At 43.6% G+C, this 13692-nt stretch overlaps 1 pseudogene; it reads right to left on the bottom strand.

The window, feature by feature from the left end:
* Positions 1 to 4078: 4078 nt before the first annotated feature.
* LOC129819854 (1-acylglycerol-3-phosphate O-acyltransferase ABHD5-like) lies at positions 4079 to 5573 on the bottom strand (annotated as a pseudogene).
* Positions 5574 to 13692: the final 8119 nt, after the last annotated feature.

Here is a 13692-nt window from a genome sequence, read left to right as displayed (position 1 = left end):
TGTGTGATAACGCTCTCCGCAGCCGGTGTGAGCAAGACTTTTAAACAGGTCAACATTCACAAGGCCGCGGGCCAGACAGATTACTAGGACGTGTACTCAGAGCATGCGCGGACCAACTGGCAAGTGGCCCTCGCTTCATACTCGTCGCCAAACCCACTGGCTCCAGGTCATCTACAAGACCCTGCTAGGTAAAGTTCCCCCTTATCTCAGCTCGCTGGTCACCATAGCAGCACCCACCTGTAGCACGCGCTCCAGCAGGTATATCTCTCTGGTCACCCCCAAAGCCAATTCCTCCTTTGGCCGCCTCTCCTTCCAGTTCTCTGCTGCCAATGACTGGAACGAACTACAAAAATCTCTGAAACTGGAAACACTTATCTCCCTCACTAGCTTTAAGCACCAGCTGTCAGAACAGCTCACAGATTACTGCACCTGTACATAGCCCATCTAAAATTTAGCCCAAACAACTACCTCTTCCCCTACTGTATTTATTTATTTTTGCTCCTTTGCACCCCATTATTTCTACTTTGCACACTCATCTACTGTCAAATCAACCATTCCAGTGTTTTACTTGCTATATTTTATTTACTTCGCCACCATGGCCTTTTTTTGCCTTTTCCTCCCTTATCTCACCTCATTTGCTCACATTGTATATACTTATTTTTTTACTGTATTATTGACTGTATGTTTGTTTTACTCCATGTGTAACTCTGTGTTGTTGTATGTGTCGAACTGCTTTGCTTTGTCTTGGCCAGGTCGCAATTATAAATGAGAACCTGTTCTCAACTTGCCTACCTGGTTAAATAAAGGTGAAATAAAATAAATAAAAATAAACATCAACAGCATCATCCCTGATACCCTAGATCCACTCCAATTCACATACCGCCCCAACAGATCCACAGAGGACAATCTCAATCCACAATGCCCTTTCCCACCTGGACAAAAAACACCTATGTGAGAATGCTGTTCATTGACTACAGCTCAGCGTTCAACACCATAGTGCCACGAAGATCATCACTAAGCTAAGGACTCTGGGACTGAACACCTCCCTCTGCAACTGGATCCTGGACTTCCTGATGGGCCGCCCCCAGGTGGTAAGGGTAGGCAACAACACATCTGCCACACTGATCCTCAACACTGGGGCCCCTTAGGGGTGCGTGCTTAGTCCCCTCCTGTACTCCCTGTTTACCCACGACTGTGTGGCCAAGCACGACTCCAACACCATCATTAAGTTTGCTGACGACACAACGGTGGTAGGCCTGATCACCAACAACGATGAAACAGCCCATAGGGAGGAGGTCAGAGACCTGGCAGTGTGGTGCCAGGACAACAACCTCACCCTCAATGTGAGCAAGACTAAGGAGATGATCGTGGACTACAGGAAAAGGAGGGCCGAACATGCCCCCATTCACATCGACAGGGCTGTAGTGGAGCGAGGTTGAGAGTTTCAAGTTACTTGGTGTCCACATCACCAACAAACTATCATGGCCCAAAAGCCATGAGGAGGGCACGACAACACCTTTTCCTCCTCAGGAGACTGAAAAGATTTGGCATGGGACCCCAGATCCTCAAAAAGTTATATAACTGCACCATCAAGAGCATCCTGACCGGTTGCATCATTGCCTGGTATGGCAACTGCTCAGCATCCGACCATAAGTTGCTACAGAGGGTAGTGCATACGGCCCAGTACATCACTGGGGCCAAGCTTCCTGCCATCCAGGACTTATATACTAGGCGGTGTCAGAGGAAGGCCCAAAAAATTGTCAAAGACTCCAGTCACTCAGTCATAGACTGTTCTCTCTGCTACATCAGGGCAAGCTGTACTGGAGCAACAAGTCTAGGTCTAAAAGGCTCCTCAACATCTTCTACCCCCAAGCCATAAGACTGCTGAACAATTAATCAAATGCCCCCCCATTTGTTTTTACACTGCTGCTACTCACTGTTCTCATCTATGCATAGTCACTTTACCTCAACTAACCTGTGTAGACATTTTTTTGAAACTTTGTTTATTTAGTAAATATTTTCTTAAAACTGCATTGTTGGTTAAGGGCTTGTAAGTAAGCATTTCATGGTAAGGTGTTGTTGTACCTGTTGTATTCGGCTTATGTGACCATTTTCTTTCTTTGATTTGAACTAATAACATTAAATAACATTGGAATATAACATTCAATAACAATAACTTCACTAATTAATTCAGTGTAACATTGATGTGGCAACTCTCTTATGTTCTGCCTTTGCACGATTCTAATTTGTACATAGGTCACAAATAAAGCTGTACCCAGTAAAATTGGAGCAAAACTCATGATCCCACCTCCTGCATTGCTCACACCTAATCCAGTCCCAGCCTGTGACTGAAAACGGGGGAGAGATGCCAATTGAAAAGCTCTCTCTTAAAAACGTAGCTAGCTATCTTATCTTTTTAATGTATTTTACCTCAGACGATCTGGTAGTAAAGTTGATAGCTAGTACTCCTAGCAGCTTACGTTAACTAGCTAGCTGGCTAGCATTTACTGCTAGCGGGGTTACCCCCAACACACTCATCCAGCATATTACTACAACAACAAAAAATGCTATATTTTTCTCTTTAAACAAGTGGATTATTTTAAGGCTTTCCTACTTGTATATTTAAAAAACAATCATTTGAATAGATCTACAACTTTTTCAAAATTTCTAAAAATTAGATGGCAGCAGTGACAGCCAGGAAAAGTGTTGGGACAGTATTTTTGTAATCTTGTAGTCTTAATGTGAATTACACGGGGGGGGTGTATCCTAATGTAGACTCTGAGTCAGCCTTTGTGCTCGGTCATGACTCTCACTTCCATTACATTACACATAAAAGTAATTGGAGGAAGGCGTCTTCTGTAGGGGCTCGGCCTGAACATTAACACGCATTGCTTGCGGTATGGTTTTGGAAACACCACGACTTTATCTTTAATATTAGCGGAAAATAATTTACAAAAAAAAATAGTTCAAATTGATACACACTTTTAAACTGTTAAGGTTTCCACACAGCAATATTTCCATGTTTCAGTGCTTGTTTACGGAAAACAGATAGAAAACCTTCCAAGTGGACAACATGTGCTAATTAGCTATCTGTGTCTCCAAACACCTGTGTGTAAACGAAGACAGACACCACTGCAACTGTGTGAAAAGAGTAAGTGGGTATATGGCATTTATGAAATTATTTTTATGTGATATAAAAGTAGAGGGATTTATGTTTCTAGAACATTTTTTTTAACCTTTATTTAACTTGGCAAGTCAGTTAGGAACAAATTTTTATTTACAATGACGGCCTACCCCGGCCAAACCCAGACAACGCTTGGCCAATTGTGCGCCACCCTACAAGACTCCCAATCACACCCGGATGTGATGCAGCCTGGATTCAAACCAGGTATTGCAGTGACATCTCTTGCACTGAGATGCAGTGTCTTAAAGCACTGCGTCACTCGGGAGCCCTAATGTCACCGCACCGCAATTGAGAATCGGTTCATGTTTTGATGGACTATTTGGCTTCAAGAGACAAAACAGCCAAAGGTCCTTGGACTAAGAGTACCGTTAGGTTCCTTTAGTCCGATATTGGGCTACTGTAGGTCAGCCTGAGTTGTGAAATGAAGGAGAGTCAGTGGAAGGTGGAACAGTGAGATAAACCTCTCATTACTGCACTTTATTATGGACACAACATTTTCTTCTTAGAAATAAGAGTAGGCTAAAATAACCATCTTTTATCTGTTTTAAAAACACCTTTATTTGCTCTTGATTTGGTAAATATGTGACATGGTTTAAATTCAAGTCATAGTACTGTTATTGCAACAGTTTAAAATGAAGCAGGATTATTGTGTCAACAATCTGACAGATAAACATAATATACACATTATTATTCACAAAAAAGATTCCTGGTTTCTCAGCACAGTGTGATGATAAACTCTATTGAGTAAGTAAATCTAGTTTACAATGTCTGTCAACTTCAGTCTGTTTACATATGTTTTATTCATGACTAAAATGAGAGCATCTGTATTTATCTGTGTTGTGTGTGTGTGTGTGTGTGTGTGTGTGTGTGTGTGTGTGTGTGTGTGTGTGTGTGTGTGTGTGTGTCCAGCACCCAGGGGTCTATTTTATCCGGCACAGAGACAATGAGGAGTCAACACAAATGCCAATCCCTGGGTAGAGGGGCTCAATGAATGTTGAGTGGAATGTATGCATTTTCTAGACAGTGTATCCCGAGTCGCTGTCGATACGGGATCGGGACCCATAGATGGATATTGGAATGTCTGGTTGGATCTGTCCAATACAATCTAACATTGGTCTCTTATGAGGGGGTTGAAGGGACTCATGACAGCCCCCATGGCTCTGATCCACACTGGGATAGACTTCTCCTGATCTAGGCTCTCTGGACGGGCCGGGAACCCCCAGGGCTCCACCAGGATCAAGTGCTTTACCCTATAAACACACACAGTGTGAACACGTGTATAAACACACGCGCACACCTCTCCTCTCTCTCACCTGTGTGGGTGTGTGAGTGTGTAAGCAGCAGCCAGGTATCCTCCCAGGTTGTGTCCCAGCAGGACTATCTCCTCCAGGCCCACCCTGTCCCTCCACTCCTCCAGGGTCCCTAGGAACTGCTCCTCTGCCCCCTGGGGGTCCACACTGATCAGGGGCCGGCTGTTCTGTCCAAACCCCAGAAGATCCAGGGCATACATGGCTCCACTGCCACACAGAGAGTCCAGGTTCTGGGCCCACACCACCCCCAAACCCATGGAGCAGCACCAGGGGAGGATGGCGCTGGGGCTGGAGAGAGGGCTGGGGAGAAGAGGTATGGGGCTGAGGCAGGTGTGGGAGAGAGGGATGGGGCTGGTGCTGAGGCTGGGGTGGGAGAAAGATATGTATCTTGATGTGAGAGTTAAATGCTAAGGTCCAAATATGGTTGACGTTAGATATCTGGACATGCTGCCTGGAGAATGGGGCCTTCACAGCTGTGAGAAGAGACAGGGATGGAGGAGAAAGACAGAGGGAACAGGGAGGGAGAGCGTGAAGAGAGGAGATGAGATGTGTAAGTACGATAGTTAGGAGGGGAAACACACACACACACTCTTACACTTAAGCATTTTGTCTTCTGCGTCCTTCAGCTGAGAGAGGGAGGTGGGACACCAGGATGGAAGCCAACTGGACAGCCACCTGGACCTGCACACACACACACACACACACACACACACACACACACACACACAATTGCGTTAATGATCCCGCTGATGTTCTCGAAGAAAACTCAGTAAGTGAGCTTTGAACTCTAGCTCTGACCAACCATCACTGAATCAGACTTAACAAACAAGATAGCCTTATAGCAAACTCCTAAAATAATGTCCTCTGAAATGTTCTCTCTAAGCTGCGCACGTGCATGCAGTTCCCTTCAGACTGCTGTGCAGAGACCGACCAAGCAGAGAAGCATGACATTGAACTTCACTCACCTTTCTTGAGTTTTCCCCTTTAGTTAACACTGTTAACGTTTCGCTCTACTGTGGGAATTGTGATCGAATCAACGCAATGTTAGCCACTTTCAACGTAACATACCGAAACAAATGAACTATTGTAAGAAATTGTATTAGATATTGGTAACTTGTTTTAACAACTTCTCAACATTACCTATAAGTTGACACAACATACACACCCCCTCTTTCTCTTGGACATATGCTGGACACATAGGACATATACACGGCACCCACAATTCCCCTCCCCCATGACAATCACACAGACACACCCAACCCATGGTTGGACCTCAGGACAAAGAACTCTCAGGAACCAATGGAACGTGGACACCAGGCCTGATCAGGACTACCCAAGACCCAGATCGACCAACCGGAAGGCCGGACTCGCAGATCTACCTACTTTGCTTGTTGACTATATAGTACTGAACATTTCTGGAAACTGTCTCTTTTCCGGACGATTCACTAGGAGTCAGACTGAAAGAGCCTTGCTGCAAGATTTTACTAAGATATCTTTACATGTAATTAAACTGCCTTATTATAAAATTATCCACCTCGTCCTATTGTCTCCTCTTGTTCTCCTGTCAACAGTAAACGTTTTACTAACAAACTTGGTAGCAGAGGATGGTTAAAACATATTTGTATACGGCCCAATAGAAAATCCATCGGACAGGAGACGAGAGGGAGAAATTTATCCAGAGGAGAGGTGACCTTTTCGAGGGAGAATCGCGATTCAACACACACAGGAAACTGATCAAAGAGCTCGAAACTAAAGAGGTGAGCAGATGCCCGTTTGACCAAAATCTGTATATTGTATTATAGCTAATATCTAAATTCAATGATCAGGAGTACTGTGGTGAGTGAATTGTTGCTAAATTTATGTGGAATTGTTTAGAATTTAAGGCATTGTGTACAGATATCTAAGTATTAATAGGTCAAAGACTTATTCACATAGTCTGGCACTACGCGGTATGCTGATCGAGTAGGTGTACAGTGAAGAATAAGCTTTATAACGATTCACATAGTCGGGCCATATTTGACAGTCGATCAGGTAGGGGTTACCGTGAAGAATCCATAATTAAAAGATGGGATCCAAATAGCCGGGCAGTAGTTAGATTTGGCAAATCAGCTAGGTGTTACCGTGAAGACCCATAAAAAATAAAAATAAAAATATATAACGATTCACACAGTCGGGCCATATCTGGCAGTCGATCAGATAGGGGTACCGTGAAGAATCCATAATTAATCTAATGTGGTTTCAAATAGTCGTGCAGTAGCTATACTTAGCTAGGTGTTACGTGAGAAATCTAATGTGGTTTCAAATAGTCGTGCAGTAGCTATACTTAGCTAGGTGTTACGTGAGAAATCTAATGTGTTTTCAAATAGTCGTGCAGTAGCTATACTTAGCTAGGTGTTACGTGAGAAATCTAATGTGATATTGCATGTGTAAGTTGTGTTGTAATTGTATGTGTAAATTGTGTTGTCGCAATGTGGGGGATTGAACGTTCCACGAGACCAATTGCTACTAACTAGCCATATGCTAGTTGAGGCTGTGCTAAAGTGACCGCCGTGTCGATGTGTATATATTGCTGTGAAGCAACTATTTTCTGCTGATGAGTTGACCGGATTTTTCCCTCTCCTGCTGTTGATAAATCCCTAAGGGTGAGAATCAATTTGAAAATTATTATAGAAGCGCGTGAATTACTAGTATATTGTCCCTAAAGGAAATTTCTGAAATGTTTTGGCAAAGTATTTAATTAATCGGAAAAAGTTCAAATTAAATCGGAAAAGTTAATAGAAATAATATCTTTCGAATTATATATCATATAATTGCCATTCCAATTATATCAGGAGCGCCTGAATTACTAGTATATTGTCCCCAAAGGAAACTTCTGAAATATTTTGCCAAAGTATTTAATTAATTAAATTAGCGAAAAGCAATAATGTTGTTTTTTTATTAAAAGTACCTAAAACTGTCATTCCAATTATAACAGGAGCGCGTGAATATATTCGTATATTGTTTCAAAGAGAATATAGCTGATATATTGTTGGAAAACGAAAATAATCCATCGAATACACGGCAATAAAATCCTTTGTCCACACGAGTCGGACACGAGACTGAGGGAAGAGAGGGGAAGAAAAATACATCGCTGGTTTCGATCAGTGACGGGCTAAAGTATACAGAGATAATAATAGACCCAGACATAGCTTAACGACAAAATGACCACGACTATCGTCCCCAAACACAAATTCAACGAATATTTAGATCAGAGAATAAAAGACAGAGCAGGCGGGAAATTACACTACAAACCCGTTAAAAAGATTTGGGAGGAAGTAAGGGATAGGATGGACTCAAACAGGTTTTCTTAGTGGAGTCGCCCCATCAAAAGGGCAACTCCTCATTATGGAGAAAGAATTGGAGGAAGCAGTGAAGCAAGGGATAGAATGTGAAGTTGATAAGAATAAGAGTCACTTATAAAAAAAAAAAAAAAAAAAGAAGGGACAAAGCAAAGGGAAAAGGCACAGGCTGAGATGAGAATAGGTTTATGGGCAATTGAGGAAATTAGGAAAGCTCTCCCTTACCGGAAACCTGATACGATGGGAGTGGTCACTGGAGCACCAACTGACACCAAAGAGGGCAGGCCCAATAATAATGATGGCCCACCTACCACCACAGCAACCCCATCGGCCCCCACCCATCTATACCCAGAACTGCCACAGGGAGAGAAAAAAGCACCACCTCCCTATTTTCAAAATCCATTCACTCAGCAATCACCTCCCCCCTTCCAGGGCATGTCTGACGAATATGCTCCATGGCCCTGAAGCTGCTCACCACTAACCTACACTCATCATTGACCTGGACTACTGAAGCATCAAAGGCTTTTGCACTCTTGAAAACAGATCTCTAAGTGGCAGTAGCCTTAACAGCACCTGACTAAAAAAAACAAGTTCCATCTGGATGTTTCTGAAAAGGAGGGATTTACATCATCCATCCTTTTCCAGAACCTAGAGGGGGAGAGAAGAGTGTTGAGGTATCACTCCTCCAAACTGGACTACATTGAAGAAGGACAAACCACATGTTCCAGGTATGTGGCTGCAGTGGCAAAAGCAATTGGAAAAAACAGCCCACATGATAATGTGCCATCCATTGGAAATCCACACCCACCATGGGGTTGCAGCATATCTGATGAGCAAAGAATTCACGTTCAGCGCTGAAAGGAAAACGAAAATCCAGAATAAATGCACACAATCACACATCACATTTGTCAACACTGACAAAAACATGGCAGACGCACTCAATGCTGAAGGTCTACCCCACTCCTGTGCAGAAAGAGCTGCACAGGAACTGAAACGGAGACCTGACCTGGGGAATGAACCACTCACCAACACACACAGATATGGGGAAAGACAATGTGACTAATGGAAAAAGGTACCTGTTAGTTATGGTAGACAGGTTCTCTAAATGGGTTGAGGCAATACCAACAGCAGGGGAGGATGCAAAATAGGTCATTAAGTGGCTGCAAACCAAACTCATGTGTGTTGTTTAATGACAAACGCTCCATGTACCAATAGGGTCGGATGTGTAAATGTCAACTGATTAATGTGTATTGTGTAATGACAAACGCTCCATGTACCAATAGGGTCGGATGTGTAAATGTCAACTGATTAATGGATGTTGTTTAATGATGGGGTTAGTGTACAGGCCACAATCTCATAAGTCTCGTGGAACGCGCCAATCAAATGTATGTGCAGGTTTGAAGTTGATTTGGGTTGAAGTCCTGCCCCTGGCGTTGCTGGCCATGATAGCCTCTCCAGGTGCAGGCACCCATCTCTCTCCTCATGAGACAATGGCTGGAGGAGTCATGCTTGGTCCACCAAGGAAGGGAGGTCATATGCCCGCCCTTGATGTACAACAAATTGTAATGTTTGATAATTGACGGAACATTCTGCAGCTCTCTCCACACAGATTCATAAGGTCCAACGGGGAAGCAGAAGGGAGATCTGGCACACGGAAGTTAAAATTGGTGACTGGGTGGGGTTAATGTCCACAAGAGAAAGTGGCTAGAACCCAGGTGGAATGGACAGTACGAAGTGAGGGAGGTTACTTCACACTCAGTCCAGGTCAAAGGTAAATCAGGCGCACCTTGGCACCACCTCACACATTGCACTCCAGCCCCAATCCCTTCTAGAACACTGACAGAAGTCAGAGCTGATTTAAACAGCTTAAATTCGATTCCAAATGAAGACATTCCTGACACAGGTGATGCGGTATCAAACTCCGCCTCCCCTGATAAAGGAACCTCGCCCAGTTAGAGGGATATTTCTCCCTCCCTGGGCAAGGCTAGGGATATCTGGCCCCTTATTTGACATTTGGGGTGTCCCTGGGCACTTTCACATGGTTAATAGAATAAACTATAACCGGATCCCCATGGATGTATGTCACGGACACTCTAGTCTAACTAGGTAATAATAGATTAAAAAATTAAAAAAATCAAAAATTTAGAAAACAATAGTTAAAATAAGAAACTAATATGGCTCAAATTGAGAAGGTTGAATGAGAGTGGGTGGAGAGCTATGCAGAGAATGGACAGAAGATGGCAGTATTGTAGCACCCAAATGGTCTCCCAGCCGACTGGTTGAATGCTGGTGACATAATTTTGTTTTTTGGAGTAAACATTAAGGTTAAGGGTTTCCGTGTACCCAGAGATAAGATATCTTAAAAGAATACACTCATATGGGAATAGGAGTTTTACTTTCTGAGTTTTATTTAGGCAAGGGACTTTGAGAAGATAAAGGGTTCTTTTGGTATGTTTAGATATGGAACACGAATGTAGGTGTAACATTTTGACCTGTTTTCTGTTTCCATTGCATTTTCCGGCGACTTGATCACTCGCGGGGAAATGTGGTGAGAATAATGAGATTGTGTCATTTGGGATACTAGTTTTGAGGTAAATTGATTATAATAGAGTTTATAACTCTTGACCATAAGGTAAGCATTTGTATTGGCCATTAGAAGATAGAGATAGGTTAATTAAGGTTATGTTAGGACTTTAAAGATTGACACTATAAGACCTGTTGTTATTTTTAAATCCATGCAGATAAAGTCAAAACAGTGAAACACTTAGTTAATATTGTAAAGGAACACATAGAAAAAGGCAGACAGATGGGTCTACCCCGCACTGTTGAGACCTTGAAGGTTTGAGAGCAGAGTGGGGAGGGTGGACCAGGAAATGAGCAAGGTAGGCTGTGAAATAAGATAGGAGAGAAAGGGGTTAACATATATAAGCAGCACAGATACATTTCAAAGTAGATAAGTCACTTGACAGAGAATTGGAAAAGAATAGATATGAATGTACGCCCAAGGGAGAATTGGATATGCGGGGAATAAAAGGGACGTTCCTAGAATATGATGTACTAAGTTATTATTTAGAGTAGGTAAGGTTGATACCTGGCCAGAGCCAGGTATCAAACGAAAGAGGGTACATTGTGGACTAGGAAAGGATGGGGCCTATTGGATAATAAACTTATTTAAAATTAAACATTTATAGCTAAAAATTAGGCATAGAAGTTAAATATATAATCAGAAAGAACAAATGAGGAACTGTTTGCTAACCAGACCTGTATGTCCAAGAGTTTATACATTGCAGGTGAATTAAGGGAGAAGGTGAATCACTCGACCTGGGGGCATATCGCACTTGGAGGGTGAGACACACTGACACTGCCGAATGATCACAGAGTTAAGGAGAAGAACTGTTGCTAATAAAGCTCAGGGGTCAACTCCTTAATGAAGAATTCCCTGACCCCGACCTTTCCTCACTGTGTTCGTTCATAGAAGTGAAAGTGTTGCTTGATCTCTGGCTGATGATGTGTTCTCTGGGAGAGGGTGGGGTTTTACAGGACTGCTTGTAGTCCTGAGCTGTCTGATCAGGATACGATGGGGATGATACCATCGCAGTGCTGCCGGAACCACCACCAGTTCCAACGGACCAGGGTTCAGCCGGCCTCCTCCACCACTTCAAGACCAAGTCCCACGCCATCACCTAAGCTCTCCAATCTGGTACAGATAATAAATATAAAAGACATCTCAGATAGTGAACATTTGGGGACTGAAACTGAGTATGAGGAAAGGGAGAATATGTGGTTGACCTACAAAACACTTAATAGAAAGGACTGTGTCGTATGTGGACATGCCAGACCTATTCTGGCTGCTCACCCATTTGTCCTAAGTAATGGGGAAGGTTGGATGTGCATATTGGAAAAGTTCGAGCCAAATTCAACCCTGTGTAAAACTCTGAGTCTTGTGTTCCCAGTGGTCCCTCCCCAGAAGGTACCGTGGGGAGTTAAGGCATATGGGGGATATAACAGCTGTATCCCTGGCACAGGTAGCGGTATGGACTATGGAGGGCTCCCTGCTACTACCTGCATCACTAATACCACTAGGAACTAGAGGTGTTGCTGATGTATGGTGGATGTGTGGACCTGCCAGGCGGTTGACCCCATTTTTGAAAGGAAATTGTCGTTGCTCATGTGTTTTGGCCAGTCTGATACCACCATTGCCTATTATTATAGCTAATCAACTTCTGGGAGCTACACAGGACACAGAGGCTTGGGACCAACCCAGGAGACGGCAGAAACGTGACGCTCCTTGGTCCGAGGGTACAGATAACATGCACACCAACCTGTTGGGGGTCCCAATAGGGGTCCCCCACGAATTCCAGACATTAACCAGGAATGATGGCCTGTGGCATCTGATGCCCATCATTGGCCCAGCTATTGTTGATGTTAAAACAAAAGGTCTGGATCAATTATAAACACACCCACACAGGACTTACAGGGATGGCTGAACAATTGGATGCTGCCTCACAAACCAGTAGACACAATAGACTAACACTGGACATAAGTCTGGCCAACAAGGGAGGTGTAACAGTGTTGCACGTTTGTTCCTAACAATACTAGTCCGGATGGGAGCATTTCAAAAGCTCTGAGTGGGTTGGCAAGGTTAACAGTGGAGATGAAGGGTCTTGCAGGTGTGGAGGAGAGTGGACTGTTCCCCTGGCTGGGTGGTTGTTTTGGTAAGTACACTGCAATGATGATTACTGGATTTCTGACACTAGTTGTGGTTTTTCATTTCTGTGTTGCCTGTATCATACCTTGTTTGAAGAAGTTTGTTACAGATGTGTAAGGAGCCTCTAGTATGATGCCGTTGCTTGATGCTCCAGTTGGAGAGGCTGATACGAAAACGAGCTTCCGCAGGAGAGTGGGCTGACAGAGGAGGACCCTTGGTTTGCTGTAGTTGATGTTGAATGAATAAAAAGTGATGTTTGTCCTCCCTGTTGTGAAGGTTTGAAGTTCCCGGGTGGCGACGAGCCCACCTGGTACAGGTTGCATAGAGGGATGGACCTGAGGGTTTAACATATTCTCGTTTTTTGGTTTACTAATGTGTGGTTGGCCACTCCAGGGGTAGTTATTGGAGTGGTCTCCTTTTTGGTCCTTGCTCATTTACGACTCAACTTACATTGATGCTATTGGTCTCCCTAGGGGGTGCCAGATGAATATAAACTGGCGGACCAAGTGACAGCTGGGTTTGAATCATCATTTTGTTGGTGGTGTACAGTTAATAAAAATGTGGACAGAATTAACTACATTCATTTTAATGTCCAGAAACTGGGCAATTGGACTCAACAAGGCTTCGAGGCGGTCCATGGACAATTGGCAGCTACGTCCTTGATGGCATTTCAAAATAGAATCGCGGTTGATATGTTATTGGCTGAACGGGGGGGGGGGGTCTGTGCAATGTTTGGTGCACAGTGTTGTACCTTCATTCCCAATAACACAGCTACGGATAGGAGTCTGACTGTAGCATTGGAGGGACTTCGTACCCTTAATGGTAAGATGAAACAGCATTCTGGAGTGGACACTACTATGTGGGACTCATGGATGGATGCCTTTGGTAAATATAAGACGCTGGTTTCCTCTATCCTAGTATCAATTTCTGTTTTTGCGGCCATTCTTGTAATAACTGCAGCCATAGACCCTAATCAGGAAAGGGCCCAAATGTTCCCATTGCTTGAGGATGGGGAGGCTGGACCTGTCTATCTATTTGAGGACTAAGATACTATTATGTCACGTCTCTTGTGAGACGTGAAGAGAGGGAATCAAAAATTTGTCTTCTGACAAATTTTATCCCTTAGCTTTGTCTTTTTATACTTTTATGTCA

The sequence above is a fragment of the Salvelinus fontinalis genome, chromosome 22, assembly GCF_029448725.1.
Source record: "Salvelinus fontinalis isolate EN_2023a chromosome 22, ASM2944872v1, whole genome shotgun sequence".
Classification (NCBI taxonomy): domain Eukaryota; kingdom Metazoa; phylum Chordata; class Actinopteri; order Salmoniformes; family Salmonidae; genus Salvelinus; species Salvelinus fontinalis.
This window is presented reverse-complemented; position numbering and strand designations above follow the sequence as displayed.